A 25118-nucleotide genomic window follows, 5' to 3' on the forward strand; every position below is an offset into this window, starting at 1 on the left:
ATTTAATGACAGATTCACAGATTAATTTAAGCAACCTTAACCAGGAAACTGAGACATATAACCTAACCACGTCTTCAGTTTTACAAATACATGAATGAAGACATGCCAATAGTGTTACATTATTTTGAGTATAAATCTTATTAAAGTATAGAGATACCAATATTTCAAAATAATAGGTAGACAATAACATTGTTCGTGTGTGTAAACATGTGAACACTTAGCAAAAACTACACTAATAACCTAACAAATGTAATTTCCATATGTCTTGTAAAATCTGTGTGCGTCCTTTGTTTGGCCACTTCCACATATGCGAAGTTCATAAAGACATTTCAAAATGTACCCATCATTTGTAACATTTTTAAAAACTAGAAATTGTTATTTAAACTTCTATTGGGCACAGGTAGTTGTGTGCAGTGTGGAATACTTGTTTATGATATCAAAATTAATTCTAAAATATAAAAATTATATCTACATTGGCATTGCAATACTTTTTTTTATGATTTAGTGTGCATCCTTTTTTGGCCACCTACAAACCTAAGAAGCTAATGACAATGTTCTAAAACCTTCTATAAAAAAGAAAACACATCCATAGTTTAATGACTAAATACATTGGACGACCTTTCTGGAAACGTCCACACTGCACAAAGAACATATTTACAAATTGAACAAACTAACACTAAGCTCTTTTAATGAGTTTAATGCATTGGAATACTTATTTTAAAACGGTGTGTGTGTACTTATTTTCACCACCTATACACATAACAAGTAAACACAGTATATCTAAATTCTTCCCTAAAACTCGTATTAGTAGTTATATCTAATTTATTTTACAAACATTGTACTTTATTGTTTTTGTATCTACAACCGACTGTTTACATGTTTCATATGTAAACAATGTAAACAGTCATGACCTGCTACACTGACTAACACTCAAAATAATTTACATCGAACCATTAATGTGACCTAGCACTTATAGGGAACACTTGTACATATTATAACATACACTGTTTATAAAATAAAACAGAAGTAGAAGATTGAAGAATGCTGTTTCTTCTTCTGATTCATGCAATCTTCAGAATTGTACCTGTACATTTATTTCATACTGTTTTTAAAATACATCCTTGTAACAATCCATCTTCTACTTTACATAAACCATGTATTTCCATATTCTTCCATTTCAAACTTTTATTTTGCATGTTTGTATTCCCAAAGAATCCAAAACATACATTTTAAAAACGTTGGTTCTAACAACATTAAGCAAGCATTCTTTAAACCTACTGGCAATCTAGCTTGGTGTGTGACTATAGAGTCATGACAAACAAGCCAATCTACTTCTGTACGCACCCATGTTGTGAAATGTCCACAGTGAATGGATGCCCACTCCTGAAAAATAATTGCACACTTACTAATATAACTTGACTTTTTACAAAATGCATTACTAACCTGTTAATTGTCCTACCATCTACACTGTATCTTTGAAACATAATCAATACATACCAATTAAAAACTAGATTTTGCAGTGTTGATTGTAAATGACAACCACAGTCACTGCATTGGATGTCATGGAATGCTTTAGTTAGACGATCAGACACATTTACACTTTTCTGTTCTGGGATAGGAACATATACAAATCGTTCAGAGAGATCCTGAGTAGTGTCATCTTTCTTACATTGTGGAGCCATTTGATTCCACTCGTAACTAATTCCTACATACTTATCTGTAGTAATACTTTCCTGCACTAATAAATCGAAGACAGTCATTAAACAGTATTGAATATCTTCGTGTGTATTTTGAGAACACTTCTGATTTCCACGTGTAACAGCTACTACATATTGGATTGACACAGTAGCTGTTTCACAGCTGTGGAAGCTACATGTTGTATCAAATGAGTCATTTGAAACAACATACACAAAGCTGTATTACAACTGCTTTCAACTCCTGTTTCATTATTAAATCTGCACCGACAGTATGTTATAGTTGAACAACTCACCAATGCCGGTAGATTTCATTGTTTCTTAGTCTTAAAAGCAACATTTTTATCTGCAGATACTTTCACTGACTCCTTATGTTTCCTGGCTAAGTGCTTAGCAGGTAATTGTATAAAGTTCAGGTGAGGAGAATAAATTACTCACACCCTATTATATTCTTCAATGCAAGAGATGTCAGATGTCACTTTTGTTTCATCAAAGTTTATTAAAAATAAACCTTCTATATGTTTCACACGTGACAAAGCTAAATATGACACTCCTTCTTTAAGCACTGTATGAACAATTTCAATAAGTGCTGCTTCTAAAATCAACCCTTGTGAATTATGAATAGTTATTGCATATGCAGAGCACAATGGAAACTGCACTGTTTTCACCAAGGTATCCTTAAAAAGCATGAACAATGCCGAGGTCTGAGAAATCAAATGAGTTTCTTGTACGTGATCAAACTTTACTTCAACATGTTCATGTGTACTGTGAGAGAAAGTGTGACATGCAATTGCTCCATTGACTAAACCAATTCCTACATTCATGTTCCTCTTTAACAACACCTGTGCATTGATGAACAGTTTTAAACTGCTTCTAGACCTGCTGTTTTAGAAATTAACCTAATTGACCTTTTGCTCTCTTATCCAACTCTAATAGCATAGCATGACCATCTAAAACATCACACAATGTTATCTCCATAATATTTTGCTTCTATTACAGTGGTATTATAGAGTTAAACTTGTTACACTCTGCAGGTGTGCACATCAAAGCAACACAAGAAATATTTATTTCCTCAGGAGTCAACATGACATCAGACAAACTGCAATCTGCATAAAACATGTCAGAAAACAGTCTTCCCTTTAAGACTGCTTTCACATTCTCCTCAAGAACATCTATACAAATCTCATTAAGCATTTCTACATACTCTAAGTCTGCAGATCGCCACATATTAATGGCAACTTCCTGGAATTCAAAACAATTCCAAAGGTTAAAATGACCAATAATTCCTATACTTTTTTGACTATCCTTAGACAGGAGTTAATTGTAACAAGTCGTCAGAAACAAGTATATGTTTAACTCCAAACAAAGCGTTGTTGTCACTCTACAAAATCTCTAGCAAGTGAATGAAATCTATCAGCATACTTACTTCATCTACAATCAAGGTATTTCTTTGTATAAGATAATTTCCTACTTCTTGTTCTGCACTTGATAAAGGTTGTTGATACTCTAGTTTGTTGTCATGCTCCACTAGTAGCATCAACCGTCGATGTAAAGTAATACCTCCTACATTAAATGCTGCTAAACCTTTTGGATCAGTTACAATACATGACACAGAGCAATCCGTTACATTTTGGATAATAGCTCGTATTGCATGAATTAAAACAGATTTACCCGTTCCAGCTTGTCCACTAACATACAACAATACAGTTTTATATTGCACACAAGAAAATTCATGCTTGTCATGCTGTAAACCACGTATGAACCTATCTTTAATTTTATTATAAAATTATTTTAGCTCTATGTTAAGTTTACTAACTATTTCATCACAATTCGCGTCTACAAATTTAGCTTCTTGCATTGCCTTGCTACTTCTTTCATGGCAAACTCAACATCAGTTTGAATAAATGGCTCATCAAGCACATGATGACTTCCTGTTGCAGAATCTTGACTTCCCTCAGGGGTCTCTTTTGCCAATTCAGCTTCCAAAAGTTATTCTTGACGTAGTTCTTCCTCCAGTAGCTACAAGAACTGCTCACATTTTGGATATGTAATAAAGCTTTCTTTGCGAAAAGACAGTTTCATGTGGTTGATGAGACTTGTCTTCTCATTTCTCACTAGACAACCAGTAGATACATGTATTTCAAACTGGCCCCTCTCACTGTTTGCATCATTAGTTCAATATAAGCATTGTTTTGCTACGTCATATAAACAAAGATCCTCCAATGCGACAGATTGATTTGCATAATATGTATAAATCACTTTATTTTTCAGAATCGCTATACTGTCACATACGATTTCAGCTAACTATTGAATTTCACTCAAAGGCTTCAGTACCCAATTTCTAGTACTAGCTGGACCAAGACTTAACCAAAGTACATTATTGATACGTCCTTACAGAGGCAAACTAGTTAGCCAAATCGCATCTTCGTAGCTACCACACTCTCAATGTGAGAGCATATTCAGACCAAAGCTTAGAAGTTTTTGACTACGACTTTTATCTGTTGATATATCTGCCCTTACCTCAGCTGCATTGCTCTTTTCAGCTTTTGTCATGTATGCTGTAAAAAACAAACAACAGCTGTTGTATCATCAACAATTTACTGTACATCAGTATTTGCATTCCAAAGCTGAGCAATGCCAGGATTGTAATCATGAATGCATTGTCATTCGTTATTTCTTTTTAAATTGTATGTATTTCTTGGTGACTTACCCATAACATGTTGCTGAACAGATGACATCAAACTATTCACTCGACCAACTGGTGTCACAGGCCTTTGAAAGCCAAATCTGTACTGAGTGTAGTACTAGTCTTTACTTTTGTATTTTCTCTCACAGTACTTTCCACATGAGTGCCTTTGAAACCTTTCCACCTTGTTCCATAGATCAGCATTTGCATGCTGAGCAGGAGGAGAACAAGTAACATATTTGTCTATGAAGCCATTACACAGCCATCATCCAAACTGAGGACCATCTTTAATCCACAACATCCTATGTATATGTGGAGCCCCACATGTTGGGTACTCTTTCCTCCAAAAGAAATGTTTCACAGTGCCTAATGTACCATTTTCTTTATTACATATAAAGTGTAATATGGCTAATTATCTGTAATGAAAGAACCATGATACACTTACAAAGTTCATGTAACACAATTCTCCTGGTGACATGTGTTCTGTTCTGTCTTCTTTCTGTAGATTACTTTCACAAATTCACTCTTCAAGATCATCCCAGCCATACTCAGTGCAACTTAAAGTCACACACCAAGTTGGAGGGCCCAAGAATCTGATCATGCATCTAACCTAGGAGTGTCTCTTATACCAATATTCCTTGGTTCCTCCCATTAAAGTGAGAATATTGGTAAGTTACCCTCTTAAACTTAATTGTTTCATTCACCTGTGCAGCATCTAATATGCAGAAAGATTTGTTCATACCTAGAAACACTTGTGTACAGGTGCGTTATAAATGACATATAATATCATATAATTTTGATATCTAGTTCTGGTTTGAAGTGTGTGAACAACAGCATAACATAATCTTGAAAATTCACTTTCATACAATAGTGAAAAATATATTCAACAGTGGTGCAGAATCTGTAATTATTCAGAGTACATTCATGTACAATGATATTCTGAAGAAGAGATTTGAACCTTCTGATCATCCAATCTGCATCATGTAAAAGTAGGAAAAACATTAGAAAACAATGAGCTTCTGATGTCTTTTTCCAGACACTGATTGGTACACCTTTCGTTGATGGTGTAATGTTCATCCAAAACTATTCCCTTCTGCAACAGATAGACTTTGGAACTGACCTTCACTAATTTGTTTGTTGACTCAACATGAAGCATAGACAAGTCTGGTTCAGTCAGACTGCCTTTGTGTAAATCATTGTGCTCCAATAGAAACAACACTGTGTTTTTCACCTTTGAAATATGTACACACTGTTGCCAAATGCTGTTATCTTTTGTGGCAACACCATTTACTAAAACAAACAAAGAATCTGCAATGTCACGCTTCAATCCTAGAATGTTCACATATTCTTCCAAATTGAGAGCTATATATACAACGTTGTCCCACACACCTTGCACTACTGATTTTTTAGGCTGATTTGACATTTGTTTGCAATCTAACAATAACTTGGAAAGGATGAACAAGTTGCAATACAATCACCTTAAACATGTTACATTTTTGAAGCACAACAGGGATATCAGGCACTACCATGCAGTTCAAGACACTTCTAGGAGGAATACTTCTTTGTTTATAAAACCCAAAACAGTATCTACAAACATAAATGCCTTACGTGTGTCAAATTGTTCTTCTACATACAAATACAGTTATTTTCAAACATCTGCTGCGCTGTGTTTAATTTTCTCCTCAATATACACTAGTTGCACTTGAGACTTATAAAAAGTGTGTCACCAAGATTCGCAAACAATGTCAGGTCTTTCAGTAGAAGATAACTCAAACATTGCCATACTTTTTTTTATACTGATGAAAATTAGATCCTTTGAAAGCAAATGATCATCTTTTTCACTTCCTGTAAGTGTTTCATTTACGTACATACTCTTTTAAATGCATAATATTTATCAGTTGCACTGTAGAAACTACATGTTATACCGTTCCAGTCAGTTTTTGATTTAAAAGTGTAAGAGACATACTTGGGGCCTCATTATAACTTTCGCGGTACGGGTTAACGGGCTCTGCTAATGGAGGCGGACCCGTTAAACCTGTCCAGCGAAAGTATGAGGTCCCCTCACGGGACCCGGTAAGGATGCCTGGTAAAAAACAGGTGTCGTTACTGGGTCCCGCGAGGGAAGAGGGAACTAACAACGGGCCGGTCGTAATCGGGCCGTTGTTAGCTCCCTCTACCATTCCCATTTAGCCGTAAGGGAGCTCAGATGGGAATGGGGAAGGTCCGGGCCCGGGTTCCCAGAGAGAGGAATTACCGGGCCCTCCGTACTCAGAATGGCCCAGTAATTCCCCATACTGGGAACCCGGTAAAGGAGCCCGGTTTGGCGGCAGCCATGGAGCTAATAGCTCCATGGCTACTGCCAAATTCGTAATGAGGCCCTTGGTGTTTTACACTCATGCAGTTTAACCAGCAGGTTCTCATATTAGTATGATGTGCAACAAGCAGCCGTATATTATGAAACTGACTTGTACATCTCCTTTTATCAAGGCAAGCTAGAGAGTGACCCAGAAGTCCTGTTTTTTCACAAACATCACAGTAATCAATTCTCTGTAGCATTTGATCTGTCTTTCAACATTATTTTTTTGTGTGCAAAACTTGCAAAAATCTCTTTAAGACATTACAAGAAAACATAGCAATATTGCACAACAAGTTGCATGTCCATACCTCACAATGCTTTTTAGGTTTGGTTATAGACTGACTTAAACGTTCCATTTCTGTATTATCAGACCAGAGGATTTCTTCTTTTTTAGAAATCACACCATTTCGTTCTTCATAGCTACATCCAATCTCATCAATAGCTAGGGGAACTTTCTTTCATATGAAAAGCTTTTTAAATTATTAATTCTACTTTTTTTCTTTTACAAAAAACACTTTACCACAAATCTAGATTTTGGTTTCACACTTATCAAATTGATAGCACATTTGCTATATTTTCTTCTAAAAATATTAGTTTTTCTTACTAGCTAATTACAGATTTGATACATTTTTTCTTTTCAGTAAAACATTCTCGGCTCATCGTTTTTTTTCAATTGGCACATCTACTGGAAATTGAAGATTTGGAAACGTGTTATCGTTAACAGGTATTGTTGTGTTATCTACGGTATTTGTATCTGCAGATTTAAGAACCTTTTCTTTTTAAAATATTATATTGTTAAACTGCACTTCCTTGGACACGATTCTTTCTTATGGCACAATGTTTTGCCATTTGAGCCGGTCCGATAGCACAGCGAGTAGAGTGCTCGCTTTGACATCTGTGCAGAGCCTGCTGATGCAGGTTCGAATCCCGGCAGGGCCAAACTCAGCCTTTCATCCTTCTGAGGTCGATAAATGAGCACCACACACTGTGGGTAATAATAAGCAGTGCTCAGATACCTGAGGGTTTGTAGCGCTATATAAATGCTAAATTATTATTTGCTGCTTTCTAGGGGGCATCAAACAAAAAATCTGTAAAAGAGGAAAATTGGGATGGTGATGGTCAGTCATTGTGTTTCTTTATATTTTCAATATATAATCTGAATTGTTCTTTATATAAAATGTATTCAGTATGTTTAGGTTTGTAATTTAATACACTTTATCGGTATTACTTGGCATGTAAGGTGTTCCATATTTAATTTCAGTGTTTTCTGAAGATGGTTTAAACAGTAGTACATATTATGCTATGGTTACGTATGAAAAAAATACATTTCCCATATCAAATGTCCTTCTGTGACCTGGCAATTCCCTTAGTCGGTACATATCTTTAATTTCATATGCGCATCCCTTTCTCATGATTTCTAAGGCTGTAAGCACATGGTCACTATTATGTATACAATGACCTCAGGTTTCATGCAGTCTTTCCATCTTGAAAATGTACTGTTCCAACAACAAATGCATCACACACTGAGAAACTCAGTTACCATCCATTCAAACTCTACTTTGCTAATCTTATTTACACTACATACAATCCTTCACACACTTTCTCCGATAATGTAAGGCTAAACTATAAGAGCTATATCTGCCTAGAGGGCAAAAGGCATTCCTTCATCAGACATGTTAAGGAAGGGAACATGGTCTTTTCCCTTTACAATCATTGATCACATAAAACTGAACATTCAAAGTGTGCATCTTTGTCCTGAACACACTATCCTGCATTTCACCTACAAACTAATTGTGACTACTGCTACTTAAAAAGACACCACCATGTGTGTCCTCCCTCCACTGGCCATCTCCACTCTCACTAGAGTTTGAATAGCCAAGTTCCCTGGGCAGCCGTAGAATGCTACCATAGAGAACCACATCAATAAAGCCCTTGCCTCCATTTTAATGAACATTTCTTCAGTAATATCTGGCATACTGTCACCATAACTTCAGAGTACAATTCCCAAACCACTTCTAAAGAGAGGAGATGTTCACTGGAAACTTACCAATTAAAATTAACTTTCCCTGTAAGATGGCAGAATCCATGAATTAAAATAAAATAACATTTGCCAACATCAAAACCAAGTTAGCATGTATCAGCTGTGCTCCAACATAAGACTTGTCATATTTAAGGTCACATTCAAAATTGTTCACAAACCATAGTAAAGAGCTTGCTATCCAAATTCAAAGCACAGCAGCAATATTTTTCAAGGGTACAGGTATGCTTCTTGTTTAATGATCCAACTTACTATGCACCCTATTCATTGTCGGTGATTTGGTTAACAACATATTTTACATAGTATAAAACCTAAACAGGTCCCTGCCCTTGCAAAGCACAACATTTCCAAGCAAATTATGTTATGTTCTAAAAACTTGTTAAAGCGCACGTACACCCAAAGGCATCTTGGCGCTGGCTATTGAAGAGGAGTCAAAGTCCAGAGCGGCCGACAACACCATAAGAGTGAGACGGCCTAAAACGGTTTTCAGCAACCGGAGGAAGGTAAGGTGGTCTTCAGTTGCACGGAGAGCAGTAGGCAACTTGTTCCAAGCTATAGCAGCCGCCACCGAAAAGGCACAGGCTCCCATACGTGACCGGTGATAGCGGGGAGCAATGAGAAGACACGCAGACTGAGAGCGCAGCAGACGGGAAGGAGTGTAATGAACAAACTTTGCCTGGAGATACTCAGCACCCAAACCATAAAAGGCACGATGCACCAGACACAATGATTTAAACAGGATCCGGCTGGCCACAAGAAGCCAGTGTAGTTTTTTGAGCAGATGAGAAATATGAGATCCAAAGGGAGGACGGAGTATATAGCGAATGGCAGCATTTTGCAGCAGTTGAAGCCTTTGGAGCAGGTAGCGAGGCTGGGCCAAATAGAGAGAATTGCAGTAGTCAAGAGTGCTGAGAACCAAGGCTGCCACTACCAGAGCCTGGCATTCAGCAGGAATAAAGGGCAAGACTTTCCGCAGAATGCAGAGTTTGAAGTGCCCAGCACTACATACACTAGCCACCTGATTGTCAAGAGACAAAGAGGCAGAGATTTTGACACCGAGATTACAGACCGATTGAACTGGAAGAGGAAGAGGGCCAAGGCTCGATGGCCAGAATTGCGAGGTCCAAAAGAGAAGGGGGGACGAAGTACACACAACCAGGATCTCGGTCTTACTGCCATTTAATTTAAGCCAATTAGTCATCATCCAGTGCCCCAAATCCTCCAAGCTGCTCCTGAGTCGTGCAGCGGTCGCAGCTTGAGTAAGATCGAGGTGGATGAGAATCTGTGTGTCGTCCCCATAAGAGTAGTAGCAGAAACCATGTGAGTGGATAAGACACAGAAGAGATATAATATCAATATTAAAAAGAATAGGAGAGAGTGCAGAGCCCTGAGGAACACCACAGAGAAGTGTAGCCAACTTAGATTGGAATGGGGGAAGAGAAATAGACTGAGAGCGATCAGACAGAAACGATGTGAACCAATCAAGGACCCGGCCAGAAAGACCAGTGTTGGAAAGACGAGAGAGCAAGATGGAATGGTTGACGGTGTGGAAATCAGCCGACAAATCCAAATGTAGGACTGCTCCGCCACCACCCTTGTCCACAAAACATACCAGGTCATCAAGTACCGAGTTCAAGGCAGATTCAGTGCCCCTCCCGGGGCAGAAACCAGACTGAAAAGGATTGAAGAAATGGGAGGACTCAAGAAAGTTAGAGAGAAGAGGGGATACCAAAGCCTCCATCAACTTCATGAGAAAAGGAATAAGTGAGACAGGACAATAATTGGACAGAACATCAGGATCAAGAGATAGCTTCTTAAGAAGAGGGACAACCAGGGCGTGCTTAAGGGAAGGAGGGATAAGCCCGGTGGAGAAGAAAGTATTAACGGCAGTGGTGATATGCTCAATGAGGTCAACAGATACCTCCTTTAAAAGAATAAGAGGTATAGCATTGTTAGGAGATGCAGACTTTAGTCTAGAAATGGCTGACAATACGTCAGAATTAGAGAACTGCGGAAACGAGGACCAGGAAGCAGTTGGAGAGGGGGAGTGAGTGACCAATTTAGGGGCTGTGAGCAATGGCAAACCAGCCTTTAATGAATGGTAGAGATTTTTTCAAGAAAGAAATCTGAAAGAGAGTCGCACAGGACTTGTGAAGGAGGGACCGAGGCCTTCCCATTCTCAGGGGAAGAAAGAGATTGGACAAGATCAAAGAGGGGCTTAGGTTTATTAAGAGCTGATTGAACTTTCTGGCTATAATAGTGCTTCTTAGCAGTAATCATAGCCTTATGATAGGCCGAGAGAGAGCAGCGAAATAGGTTCTTAGCGGAGGGAGAGTAATCTAGGCACCATTTTCTGTCTGCCTGGCGACAGTGCAATTTGAAAGATCAGCAGTAAACCAAGGTTATTGGGTACGGGTTTTGGGTTTACAAAGTTTAATAGGGGCTAGCAAGTCAGCCGAGGCTAAGAAGGCAGCTTCAAGCTTAAGTAGAGAACAGTCCACAGCATTGCCAGAATTAGCAAGCAGAGCAGAGGTCAAATCGAGACTGGATACTCTCAACCAGCTGCGTTTAAAAACAGAGGATTTGACAGAATGGGGAGGGGGAGCCTGAAGAAGATAAGAAAATGCTATCAAAGACAGAATTGTGAAACCGACAAATATGGTTGCTGATTATTATTGCAAAATTTCTACCATAAATTAGATGGGAGTGCACATACTGCAGCATGCCCTATGTAGCTCATATAGCGTAAATATAATGAGAAAAAAAAAAGTTTCACTACTTGGGCATTAAGTTTGTTGGGTTGTGATATATCTGTGGTTGGCACAGTATATTTTTTGTAGGATAAGCCTAAATGAAAGGTGAACTAATCTTACCTGCCACAGTAACCATTTATTTCATAACGTAACGATTTATGATAAAACAGGCATTTATTAAGATAAATATATGCATAATCATGTCATTTGCATGTCCATACCTATATAGAAAGAGTCAAACACATTTAAGTTGAAATTCAAACTATAAAACCCTACCCACTTCGCAACTATGAATTCACATTCTTCTCTTTGCTTCATAATTTCTCAGAAACCACTTACCTGGTGTATTTTTCCTGAAATGCCAAAAAACTTTAATAATACCTGGCATACTCTAGCCATAACTTCATAGCACAATTCCCAAAGCACTTCTCAAGTGAGCAAAATGTTGCCTACAAACTTACCAATTACAAATTAACTTTCCTAGTAATCTAGCATAATCGACAAATCTCTACACATAAGCAAAAGAACATTTTTGAACATCATAACCAAGTTAGCGTTCAGCAGGCACATTTAAACACTTCAGCAATTCTAACACAGTAGAAAATCACCACTATAGGGTCATAGAAAACACCTTAATATCCAACTACAAAGCACATACACAGCTGCAATATTTATCAAAGGTAGACTTATGCTGCTTGGTTGACGCTAAGGTTTCTTATGCACCGCCATTCATATCACATCTTCCAATGTCAGTGAGAAACCACTTTTAATTGCAAATATATTTCTGTTACACATAACCATAGCATAACATGTGATACCGCGTCATCACTCTCCTAAAAACACTGAACTAAAATATGGAAAACCTTATTTTCCAAACATTATTATAAACTTGACTACATCAGACACCTAAGCATATCTCATATTTATCTTAGAAATACAAAAATTGACTATATATATAACATATAGAAAAACATACAATCATGCACGTTCAGCAGCCTCGAATAATGAATGGATCTTCACAATAGCCAAACACAGAACATGTGCACACTCAGAGTTTTGTAATCAGAATTTCAAAGGTTCACAAAAAGGTAACTTTCATAGGTTTCAGAAATCAGTAGCACAAAAGAGGACTGAAGAAAGCAAACATGTAAAATGTGCCACACATTTTGATTATAACCTATAACAGTCAATAAATCCCAACACAATCCTTCAAAAGAATTGTTTGTAGAACATGTACAAACACAATTAAATAAAAATAAAAATCTTAATTTTTCAAATTACATAACCACGGCTAGAACCCTGTTTACACAACACCTCAATTGGAGCGTTCATAGCTGCGGATCAGTCAACCGCCAGCATCCGCAGATAATCGTAACATTTTTACAGATTCAAAAAGACATATTGACAAGGTGTAACAATTCAAACAACATAAAGGTATTCATGGCATAGAATCAGGCACCCATGTAAAATTGCGTAATGTAAAATCAATGAAACAACATGATCAATGCACTGAAATTGGAATTGCTATACCCACAGCTAAGGCAATAGTCACAGATGCGGCTACACCTGCGATAAATACACAATGTCCCATTGGCTTATTGGTACCCATGGCTTAATCCATTTGATAGTGCACAACGTTTCATTGACTGTTGTCTGAAATGCAGCTATTTTTAAAAAAAGGCATCAACAGTATTTTCCTTTTCCAATATACATAAAATGTTATATATAAAAAGTTCTCTTGGTGACTCTTAACAGCTCCTTTTGGGTTATTTTACCAATATATAACCAAAAAATATATACTCTTCTCCTTTATACTATACAAAAAATCTTGGAAAATGTCTGTGTGCTCTTTCTTTAGATGATTAATTAATGTTATTTTCCCAAAGAGAAAAAAAAATGTCGCTATGTGTCAAAAATATTTCTTCACAATTGCAGCATAAAGCTCTCATTTCAAACACTCCATTTAAAATAATATCATAGAACCAAAAAACGTTGTAAGCCAATGGGTGGACAACACATCACCTATTTCCTCAACATCACCATGAACCCCATTCTCAGAATACCCACATTTCTGACATTCTTCTGAACAATGAAAATTCTCTCCTTCAGAAATTGGCTGTACGTTTGCAATATCCAATTAAAAAATAAGTATACACCAAAAATAGCACAATGGGCCTCATTACGACCCAGGCGGTAAGGGGTTTACGGCGGAGTAAACAGCGCTGACCCTTACCGCCTGATTCCGAGGTCCCTTAGCGCCATGGAGGATTTAACACCTGCTTTTAGCAGGTGTTAAAATCCATGGCGCTAAGGGACCTTGTTGTTAATTACGCCACCGTCATTTACGGTGGCATAATTAACGCCTTCCCCACTCCCATTATGCCCTATGGGGCAAAAATGGGAATGGGGAAGAGTAAATGGGTTAATGGGGACTTACCGCCCCGCCAACCTCGGAATGGGGCGGTAAGTCCGCCAACCACCATGGCGTAGTTTACGCCATGGTGGTAAAGGTACGACCCAGGCGGTAACTTACCGCCTGGGTCGTAATGAGGCCCAATCTCTTAAAACTACACCTCAATTCCAAGCAAGATAAATTGACTATATAGAAAAACTCATAAGACAATGATACAATATAATCTACAGTTTTATTGACATATATAAACATCACTCAAAATACCCACAAAACTAATGCTGGATTCATTAACAGAATTAAAACTATGAATCCAATTTTTAAAAGAAGTACATTCAATGAAAAAGGACACTGAAAATGTAAGACAAATCATGGAAAGTAAAAATCCAGATAATTAAGCTAAATAAGATGTATTATTTGTTCTAACTAAAAGAAAAAGAAAACCCACAACCACATCCCCCAAATAAACCCATTTTCAACAAGCTTTGTTTGTATTTTTATTTATCTTTTTCAAGTATGTACACTTATATGTATTATGAATGAATAAAAGTATTTAAAATGTTGCAATAACTGTTTACAAACACTACACTCAATACATGTAATTCTTTTTTTCTAAAATGACCGTAGCCGTGGCTACACATCGGATAACAATCCAGCACATGGATTGGATTTGGGACGCAATAATAAATATGCCAATGGTGCGCCATTTATAATAGTCATGGCTATAGGATTGTGTGTCAGAGTCACAAAACACCTGCAGCACTGCATTGCTCTATTTAAAGTATCTTCGGAAATGCTAGAAAGGTCACAAAGGAGGTTTTTCATGAACAGTATGCATGTGTGCTGCCCCCATCTCCAGCAGTACCACTATGTTTTGAATATGGGTTGGCCTTTCACAGCAGTTAACTTTACAACATCTACACAAGTCGACTGGATGAATAGAACGATATAGCTACAATAAAATAAAAAACATAAAAAATGACCAAAATGAACTTGCAAACCCTTGTCAATTCAACTACCTCACAAAACACTCAAAAGACTAAAGAGCACTGCATACCTGAAAGTGCATTAAAATTACGAGAAAAACAATCAAATACACCACTGCATATGAATGCCACAGATTGACAAATCTAATTTTATAGGTCCATATTTGTAAGACTTAAAAAAATACATTAAATACTTGCCACGCAATCAGAGCAGATGAAAAAAAATCATAATGACCACCCGATAGCAGTGGTTAATATAACTAACACACACAGCAATACAAATAAACATTCAAATCTCTAAATATGTATTAACACATCAGCCACACTCCTCTCATGTGCACAGTGAAACTTCCTCAATCAAAAGGCTAAAACTGCAGAAAATGGCTCCTTTTAAACCAAAAAAGAGGACTATATACCAATAAAACTACTAAAGTGGGTAACACATTTTCACCACAATCTATCACTGAGAGCTACACAAACAGAAAAGTAACAACAACCAATAACAAGCAATGAAACTCACAAAATCTATTTTTCCCCTCATCCAACATCTTTCATAGCCACAGCTATTCGATGCTGCTACCGATATTGTTTTGTATTAGCGGCTAAATGTCAGTTTTTCTGCAAACCCAAAACCAAACTAATTCGACATTCAAACCTTAAAATGATATAAGAGAACACCTAAGCAGATAAAATAACACACACAAATAACAATCTGTACTGTATCATCCACATACAAATATGATTACTGCACAGACAATCTATAGTTTGTAGATGCGGTTCTCAATATAATCACACCTATGCACATAACCAATACCATGATGACTAGCATTGACACGCCTATGCATATGTCAGAAGTTCATAGACACAGTGATAGAAAAGCCCTGCATGTTTGTTTGCTGTTAGCCGCAGCTATACTAAAAAACCTACAAATAGAAATATGTATTTCCAAACCCCCGAACTCCAATCAAGTTTCCCTAACATGCCTACCTGCCCCCTTCCACTTCCAATGGTCCTCTTCCACTCTCCTGTTCTCTCCCAATCCCCCAAAACACGCAATGCATCTATGATGCTACTTCACCCAAAATGTTGTATAGCCGCGACTACCACACGTCCACAAACACACAATGTGCCATTTGCAACAATATAGCCGTGGTTGCACAGGGTACCACATCTACCTGCGGGTAGCAATGCCACGTATAGAGTGGCTACTGGATAGCCACAGATAATTACATCAATACCATCAACAAATTGTAAACTCGAAAACACACACATCATACATGCCCTGCTCATAAACACTACTAGTAATTCAAACTAGGAATCATTTTCCTAGAAAAAGAGAAAGACTTCAGATATCATGGCTGCTTTGAAAACTGTGTGGCTGATCAGGCACAGTTGGCTGTTTTGGTTACTGGCTTTTTGTGAGAAACAAATATTAACATGGACCTGGTTTTGAGAGATTTTACAATTAAATTGTTTGGCTTGAGGGGTATGCGTTGTTTCCAAGTTTTTACGCAATTGTTAAGTCTGAGAAGTACAGGGCAGCCAGGTGTCATACTAATTCATTATGGAGGCAATCATTTTGTGAATGTACAAGGTGTGTCCCTTACTTTAATGATGAAACAAGAAATGGAAAAACTAATGGAACCATGTCCTCACACAATCTTTATCTTGTCCAATTTCACTCAGAGGAAAAAATGGAGATGGATTAACAGATGTAATGGTAAAATTGAGAAATCACAGAGAAATGATAATAAAGTAGTTTCAGCATCCACGAGAGACCACAACCAATTATGGATTTCAAACAACAACATACAGTTCTACATGGCCAATTTCTATAGATATGATTGGGTACACCAAAATATGTAAGAAATGTGGCATCCCTTCATAACATCAGAACAATACCCCAACTGTTCTTAAATACTACACACTAGTAGTGTACCCCAAAACAGTCCTTTTAAGGACTACTTATCACATATAAATATTCAAATACAACAATAATAACAACACATTTTTTTTATTATACCTGCTGCTACAGTTCATTGAGTTTAATTATAACCGCAGTTACATATCGTTAGTTAAAGGTGGGGCTCACTTAGGAACTTAAAAGATCAATACAGTGCAACACTACTCATGTAGTTATGTAAGGTAGCTGAAGATAAAGAATGCAGACAATAATACATGACAGTAAACTAGGTAGGGAAACATTTAATAGGCGCAAAATATAATAGCATGAGTAAAAATACACAGACAAAAATACAGTCTATGGGGCATCTAAAATTAGAGTAGGGTGGCTCCTTTTGTATTATTTTTTTTAAACTACTTTCTTCTGTTTTTCTCACAATTACAAAAGTCTGAAAACACACGGCCAAAATAGATAAGACTCCCAAATACCTACTGTGTCACTGACCATGGTCATGGCCAGTGTTTTTTCACCCCCAACATCACTATACCTATAAAAATTACTTTAAAAAAGAAATGAACACTGACACCCCAGAATGTATAGCAGTGGTTGGGGAACGACTTGTACCCACGGTTATCAGTAGTCCTTTCTAGCCTCAAATGCAGCCTTGAATAAAGAGCTTTCCTGCCTCCCAGGCCCTCATCAAGTGCCCCCCTCGTATGTGCCAACTTCCCCCAAACCCTAGATGACCTCATCTCACCTGTTCGCTTTCTTCCCCCCACAACACACGTTGTTTCTGTGATGCAGTTTCCTTTGAGAAGTCATCTGTTAGGGGCTATAGCCAAGGTTACAGAAAGCTTTGTGTTGCAAACTCAGTCCCTAGACCCCTTCAATTCCCAAATTTCACTTGGTGCTCTCTAGCCAAACCCACCTCTAGCCCGATGGTGTTTTCATGTTTTTTTACCTGGAAACTGCTTTTTTCCTGCTTTTCATTTTCCCATATCCTTGGTTATAGCCATGGATATCTCTTGCATCAAGAGAAAATCAAGATGACGGTTGTTCCATTTCTAAACAATTTTGCTTTTGGGTAAATTCCCAAGATATAGTTATCTATTTTTGAGAAGGGTCTCCCTTTCTCCATCAAATACTCAAATAACTATTTCACTGAATACCCCAAACAATGCATGGATCTCAAGTCAATGTGACGTGCCCAAGTTGATTCAGACCTGATCCAAATCCGTCCAGCAGTTTGTGCTCTGCACTTTTGCAAAAATGTACCCTGTTTGTCAACGGGAAAATGAATGGGAAGCAGACTGCACATTTGGAGAAAAGAAATGTTAATCTTCTTGTAGTTTTCAATTTTTTAACAAATCTTTAACAAGCTTTCCATTCTGGGGGCCCGTGAATCCATGATCACTTTTGAAATTTCTGTCAAATCCGTTACTCAAAAGTTACTAACGATAGAATTGCGAGGGATTCCTATCGTAGTCTGACTCACCTTAACTATAGGTTGGCTTTCCCCACTCATATATATATGATATATATTAGAGTGGTGACCGTTTAGTTATGGTTAAGTTGCTCAACTCATAGGAAGAGCACTTTGTGGGCGGCTTATGACTTTTCACACTCTGAATGAATCCCCACCAAACTTTGCAAAAAAATAATATGGCCCACTCGGATTGATTCTCCAAAGTTCAGTGAGATGCAGGGGGTCCCAAATGTTTTTTTTTCTCTCATAGACACAATAGAAAAAAATGATAATGTTGCTCACGTCTACAGCCCAAACCGCTGGATGGATAGCTTGAACCTAAAAGTGTGCTTTTTAAAAATTTTGTATAAATCTGTCCAGTAGTTTATTTTAAAACAGCCAAAAAGTAGGTAAGAAAAATGCGTGATAGCGGGCGGACCTCGAATTGGCCTAGGGGGCATTGTGATGTATGTTGATTGGATGGTGAAGAGCGTGAAGTTTATCATATTTCTGGAAACGGCCACCATGTTGGATTCGCAAACATTGCAGTAAAAACCTATTAAAAAACTCAACATTCCACTTGTCCAGCTACTGAAACAATCCTTGGGGATGTGATAGGTGATGAGGAAGGAATGGGATATGGACATAAAAAGCCAAACAACTGGTGGTTTCTCATCTCGATGTCCACAAACAGTTCGGAGGCAGCCCTGTGATGTTCGCGAACATCTCAGATGTTTGGAGGCATCCATACATATTTTTGCATTACAGGGTTGGTGAAAAGCAGTTTTTGAATGACGTATAACTTTGGCGACACTCAATGAAATGGCAATTTTGTGATATTATTCTAGACGTGACCTTGAATGGTTCTACAATTGTTGCTGCTTTTTTGCCAAGAGGAAACAAAATTAGAAGGGGTCCCAATATATTTGAACGACTAAATTTGGGGCTGTTTCACAAATCTGCACAAACGTTTGCGAAAAGATTTAAGACGCAGATTTGAATGTTTTTGCAAAGTTTGGTGGGATATTGTGAAGAGGGGGCAAAGGTAGAAGATTTTTTGATTTTTCTTAGATAGGTTGTTGCCGTTTGATGAATGTGCACAAAAGATTTTAGGAAGATTATAGACCCAAATTAGAATTTTTCTGCAATAGCTGAATGGATTCTGTTACCTGTGAGCTAAGTTATATGACTATGTTATATACATACATTTTGACACTTCAAAAAATAAAATATGGATGGATTTGTAGGAAAGTTGTGCAAGGGGCATTGGCAGGGAGTTGAAAGCATGGTTTTGCAAATATGTCTGTGTCTTATTTTTTGAAAAGTGTCATAATCTTGATACACAAAATAGTGATATGCCACTGGTGATTGAGGCATACCCGGTGGCAATCGGGAGTGGCCAGATTCTCAGAGACATGGCCAAAGGCCAAAGGCCATGACTCAGATAATCCCGGCTACTTGCCATGACCACGAGAGACTGACAATGGGGTTAAAATGGGCATGGCCAACAGGGACTGGCTACGTTTTGAAGCTTTTGAAAATCGCGATAGGTATGAATGTGAAAATACATTTTGCCTGTGGCTAAAATTCTGTCTGTGGCTACAGCACAAAGTGCTGCACAAATTTGCATCAACAGATCGCCGTGGCTATCACTGCATAGACTCTGAGACAATGCGAATCAGCATATAATTACCAAGCATGCTGAACCAGGTTCCCATGTGATCACCAGACCACCGCTTCAAATCATTCTATGTTTTATTTTTCCAGTGTCCAAATTTAAGCACAAAAAACTGTGATATAAATTTGGTGCATGATATGATGATATGATATGGCATTTGTAACGCGCCTATACACAAGTGTTTCAAGGCGCAACGAGGCAGGGAGGGGGGAACAAGGGGAGACAGGCAACGATCCTACTAGGCCAGGTGTCATTCAGACCGCGCAAGTGCATGGGTGGGGGGGACGGCAAAAGAGCAAGGGGGAAGGGAGAGGGGAAAGTGCAATACAGGGTTAGTAATGAAAGAGGGCCAGCTAGTGGCAAGTGCAAGATAAGTGCAGAACAAGTGCTGGGGGGGGGCTGTAGGGATACAGAGACAGTCCCGCAGTGCAGGGGTTGCAAGGAAGGCAGTGCAGGGGAGAGTGGCTGGGCCAAGGACCAGGGTTAGTGAGTGGCCCAGTTGCTGATTCAGTACAGTATCAGTGGTTTAGCAGGGGAGAGGGGGAGAGAAAGCAGAAGCAAAGAGGAAGGTTTTGAGGTGCTTCCGGAACCGGAGATGGTTCTCCTCAAGTTTCAGGGAGGCAGGAAGGCTGTTCCAGAGGAGGCCACTGCTTCGGAGAGAGATCTCCCCCCAACTCGTTGCTTGGAGAAGCGGCTGACCCTGAGGGAGTTGGAGGTGGAAGAGCGAAGTGCTCGAGAAGGAAGATATTTAGGAAGGGAGAGTTGAAGGTATTTTGGCCCCACGCCCCAGAAGGCCTTGTGGACTTTGCAGAGGGTTTTGAACTTAATCCTCGCAGCCACAGGGAGCCAGTGTATCGCTTTCAGTCCTGGAGAGACACGGTCCCTGGGCTTGAGGCCAAGGACAAGTCTCGCAGTCCTGTTCTGGATAAATTGCAGAGGGCGGAGAGTAGAGGCAGGCATATTTAGATAGCGTCTGTTACAGTAGTCCAGCTTCGAGAGAACCCGGGCTCTGGAGACAGCGAGCTTCTGGGGGAAGGAGAGGAAAGGAAGGATACCTCTGAGGAGGTGCAGCTGGTAGTGTGACTTCTTAGAAACGTCAGAAATGTGAGGAGAGAAGGAGAGTGTGCAGACGAAGATGACCCTGAGGTTTTTTGCCTTGGAGGTAGGAACAGGATGAGGGCCAAGAGAGGCATGGACAATGGGCCTGGCCCACTGCAATGACGAAGGCCTACTCTGAGTTACTTACTGGGGCATGTGGCATGGCTGAAGCTCTAGGTTGAAATGGGAAAAATAATTCAGGTTATGGCTGCAGTCCAGAGTGCTGGACGGGATCGCAGCAAACTTGTGCAAGGAGCTCCAGCAAGCACCTGAGAGGATGCTTTTGGAAATCTGTCCTGTGTTTAACTTTTTTGAAGTATGGAAATGTAAGTACAAAAACTATTGATGTATTTTTTTTTGCCGTGGGCAGAGGGCTGTATGGTATTTTGTGTAGATTTGGGGCCTAGCGGTATTTTCTTACCACCAAGAATAAAAGTATTTTAGCAACAATCACCCCTTGCATTAAGATTGGGTTTGGTATTATTGTGGTATCGTGGCTATGCATTATTTCAGTACACAGATACATTTAGTTGGTATGCATTTCGTTGTGGTATAGTGATGAGCATCATTTTTTGTTTTATTTGTGGCCCCAACATACAAAACCCCTTTCTTTTGTTTAGACTGTTCTTGTGATCTCTAGAGGCCTCAGGCTTCTACATTATTCGAGAACACCACATTTTCATATGGAGTGCCACATATGACTGTTATCACTGATTTATCTACACCAGCGAGCTATGATTCCATAAAGTATTCACAATAACATGTGGTATAATCACTAATTTATTTACATTAGTGAAACTATTTCCAGAGGCCTCTCTTTCTGCTGACTCATGTACGTCCAGCAAACTATTTCATTATGTTCCACTCAGAAGTCACACACACATATATACACTGAGTGGAACCACGCACACAGCTATTTATAATTACTCATAACATAACTTTTTCCACATGGGATTCTTGACATATATTACCTAATAACCTCACCTTTTATCAGGTGATATGGGCTAACTGTACCAGAGAAAAACAGAAGCAAATAGAAGCCTTTACACGGGTTGTGATTTACATCAATTTCATTTCAAAATCATACATTACCAATTTTGCGAGACAGTCTTTTCTAGAATAAACATAAGAGAAGCAATTGCAAAATACATGGCATTTCATTAGATTCTTCACAACAATAAAAAGAACAGTGCATCAGTTGACTTGCATTTCTGAATAGCAACATTAGAACGCAGCTATCGCTACACTGCCTGACTGAAATAGCTTTCATTCACCCACCGCATTCTCGCTTTGTGTAAGATAATTACCAGCAAAATTGTAGCAGATCAGCATGCAAACTCTCTGGACAGGTCGCCTTCTTTAAATGGCTCGGGACTTCCCTTTGTAACACCCGGCGAAGATATGCAGTTCCAATCTGCACTCTTTGGTCCTCAAACCGGTGCCAATTGACTGGAATCTCCAGCCTGTGAAAGTCAGCAGTACACTGGAACGACGCCCCTCAATCAGGCAGCCCCAGAGCAACTCCCCTCAGGCTTCTCACCCAAGCTGTGTAAAAATGTCCACTGCCTTTCTCTCTCCCCGAGATTCTTCAGGAAACCTCTGTTACAGCCCCTAGGGTGACGTGCACCCAATAAAATTCTATCATGTCATACCCTCCTTCTTCAAACAATAGCTCACTTTTCAGTAAGAAACTGTATCCACTAATTTCCTGCTTATTCGAGTTTTGTTTCTTTAGCAAGGACCGTGAAAAGCAGAGAAAGAGAAAGGAAAACAAAATTCTGAATGTCCGTTTAAAATGACTTTCAGCCCGCCTCATTTTGCACTTGGAGAACACATTATGATATTAAAAAGTTAAGATCATGTTAGTATTGTTAATTATATTGGTTCATTAATCCTCTAATGTGTCTCCTACAACAGAGGCATTTCAGGAGAAAAAAAATGGTGCGATTGCTTGTACCGCATTGTAGCAATACATTGATCTCATGCAGTGGTGCTGCACTCCAAAAGCACGCTAAATAATCCTACAGCGCCTAGCCTTCAGCAAGGACAAATGTCTATTCTGATTTGCCTATTGGGGTATGCTCTGCTGATAACGACTTACATAAGTATGTGTTGCGAAAAATAAATTTGTTAAAGGAGGTTTATAGTTCTTTCATATATCTTAATAATGCATATACAGTGATGTAACATTATGAAACATTTTCACTCATAAATACTGATTCAATTGACAGAAAATACTCTGTTAAACAGACAATACGGTAAAGATGTACCCCACCCTTGGTACTCCTCAGCCCCAGCAGTTAGCAGTTAGCTAGTGGCCTGCCATCTTGGGATCCTTTGGCACTTTGCGCCCGGGGTCCCATGAGCACTTGTCCATACGTACTGCCCCTTTTATTTATGCTCTTCTGTCATTGCACAATGCAAAAGTGCATTTATAGGAGCACTGTGTACAATTTGTTGGTATATGTATGGGAAATGTAGATGCAAAAGATTTGTAGAACAGTGTTAAGTGGCAGTTGGTGGGTGGAAGTTTAACATGTTGATTTGTAGAGTTTTTTAAGTGATTGGTGGATATATGTGTGAATTGATTGTTTATGTGAGGTAATGAGGGATTGTTAAAAACATAAAAGGGCTGTTTTGTGTGATGGTGTGCATATGCCATCTGTTATTTCTAATAAGGCATGGGCTAGACAGGGGAATGCAGAAATTGTGGATAGTTATAAATGTCAATGGATTATCGAGAGGAATTTCAGATAGTAATTTGTTTCTGTGTTTTTTTCTTTTTCTCTACAATTGTCCATTATTTCCATTAGCATAGTAGAAAATCTTATTTAATCTAACTACTTTACTGAAAAATGTGAATCAGATGGAGTTTTTAGGCATGTTTTTTAGTTGCATTTTTTAAGTGTTAAAGGTGGTTCCTAAAGGAACATTTTCTAATTCATTTGTATTTTTTTAAAGTTTCTTTTACAGGAGTGGCCAGAAAGTAAGGTGGAGAGTGAAATGAGGGAAGGGGCACCAACCACGCATATTGGGGGGCAGGTTGACAGGCGAAGATGTTGCATGTGTGTTAAATTATATCGCTTCTATTATATCTGTCTCATATCAATTTAATTTACCTACCGTAATCTTGCAAACCCTAACTAACTCTTCATCATGGAGCAATACCCGCACTGCACCACCCACCGTTCTCTGCCTGCTGCTGCACATATACCATGTGTATTTTGACAGTGTGGCAACCAACTGTGTCTGCCATCACTCTCATACCATCAGGAACTGACATCAGCAATCCCGACTGCCTATACTACTGGCTGCTGCCTCTATTGAAAACATAGACTACGAGATTCTTGTCTGTGTTAATATATAAAAATGCTCACTGACCATAAATAGTCCATTTGCTTGTGGAATTGTGCATTAGCCTCTCGTTGAACTTATAAACCAATTTTCCTGTCTGCAAAAGTGCCCAGCAGTGCACTGCTCAATTTTGACCCAGCCTACCTGTTAGAGAAAGTGTTTATTGGCCTATTGTAGTCTTGAATTAACCTAATCACTGGCATTCTGTTTATTTTTGATTCAGCCTATTCATTGGCCCACTGCTTATCTGGCCCTAGTATACCGTATATTGCACTCTGCATAGTTAGCATATGATTAGCCCATCAACGCATCTGATACTGTTTTTAATGATTGTCTGCTGCATAACCACCCTCCGGCGTCAGTAGCCAATCCACTAGGGACTGTTTTATATCTGCATTTCTCGACCCTGACGTATCACAGTTTCACTTGCTGTACTACCTATGAAGTAGCCGCCTTAACAACCCTCTCTTGAGCCCACCTACCCACTTGAACAGCTGCTCCTCAATTTTTGGCCATCACTGTTCCATAACAGCCCCCTTCGCAAGGCACCCCCGAAATAACCCAGTCACATATAACCATGCTGGACTGGTTTTCCGTCACCATGTTCCCCTTCTGGTTTATTCAGAACAGCGCTCTTTGCACGGGGAGATATTACACTAGATACAAAAATGGCCTCTCTAAACTGGCCTGCAACCAA

The 25118-nt window shown here is 38.8% G+C and overlaps 1 long non-coding RNA gene across 1 annotated transcript in view; it reads left to right on the plus strand.

Annotated features, from left to right (window-relative positions):
* Nucleotides 1-7376: 7376 nt before the first annotated feature.
* Nucleotides 7377-25118, plus strand: part of LOC138493303 (uncharacterized) — a 215527-nt gene continuing 197785 nt past the window's right edge. The window contains exon 1 of the long non-coding RNA XR_011276363.1: nucleotides 7377-7460. This is a non-coding gene — a long non-coding RNA (uncharacterized lncRNA). The remainder of the gene's footprint in view (nucleotides 7461-25118) is intronic.

Source organism: Ambystoma mexicanum, chromosome 10, assembly GCF_040938575.1.
Source record: "Ambystoma mexicanum isolate Mex_15411 chromosome 10, UKY_AmexF1_1, whole genome shotgun sequence".
Taxonomy (NCBI): Eukaryota; Metazoa; Chordata; class Amphibia; order Caudata; family Ambystomatidae; genus Ambystoma; species Ambystoma mexicanum.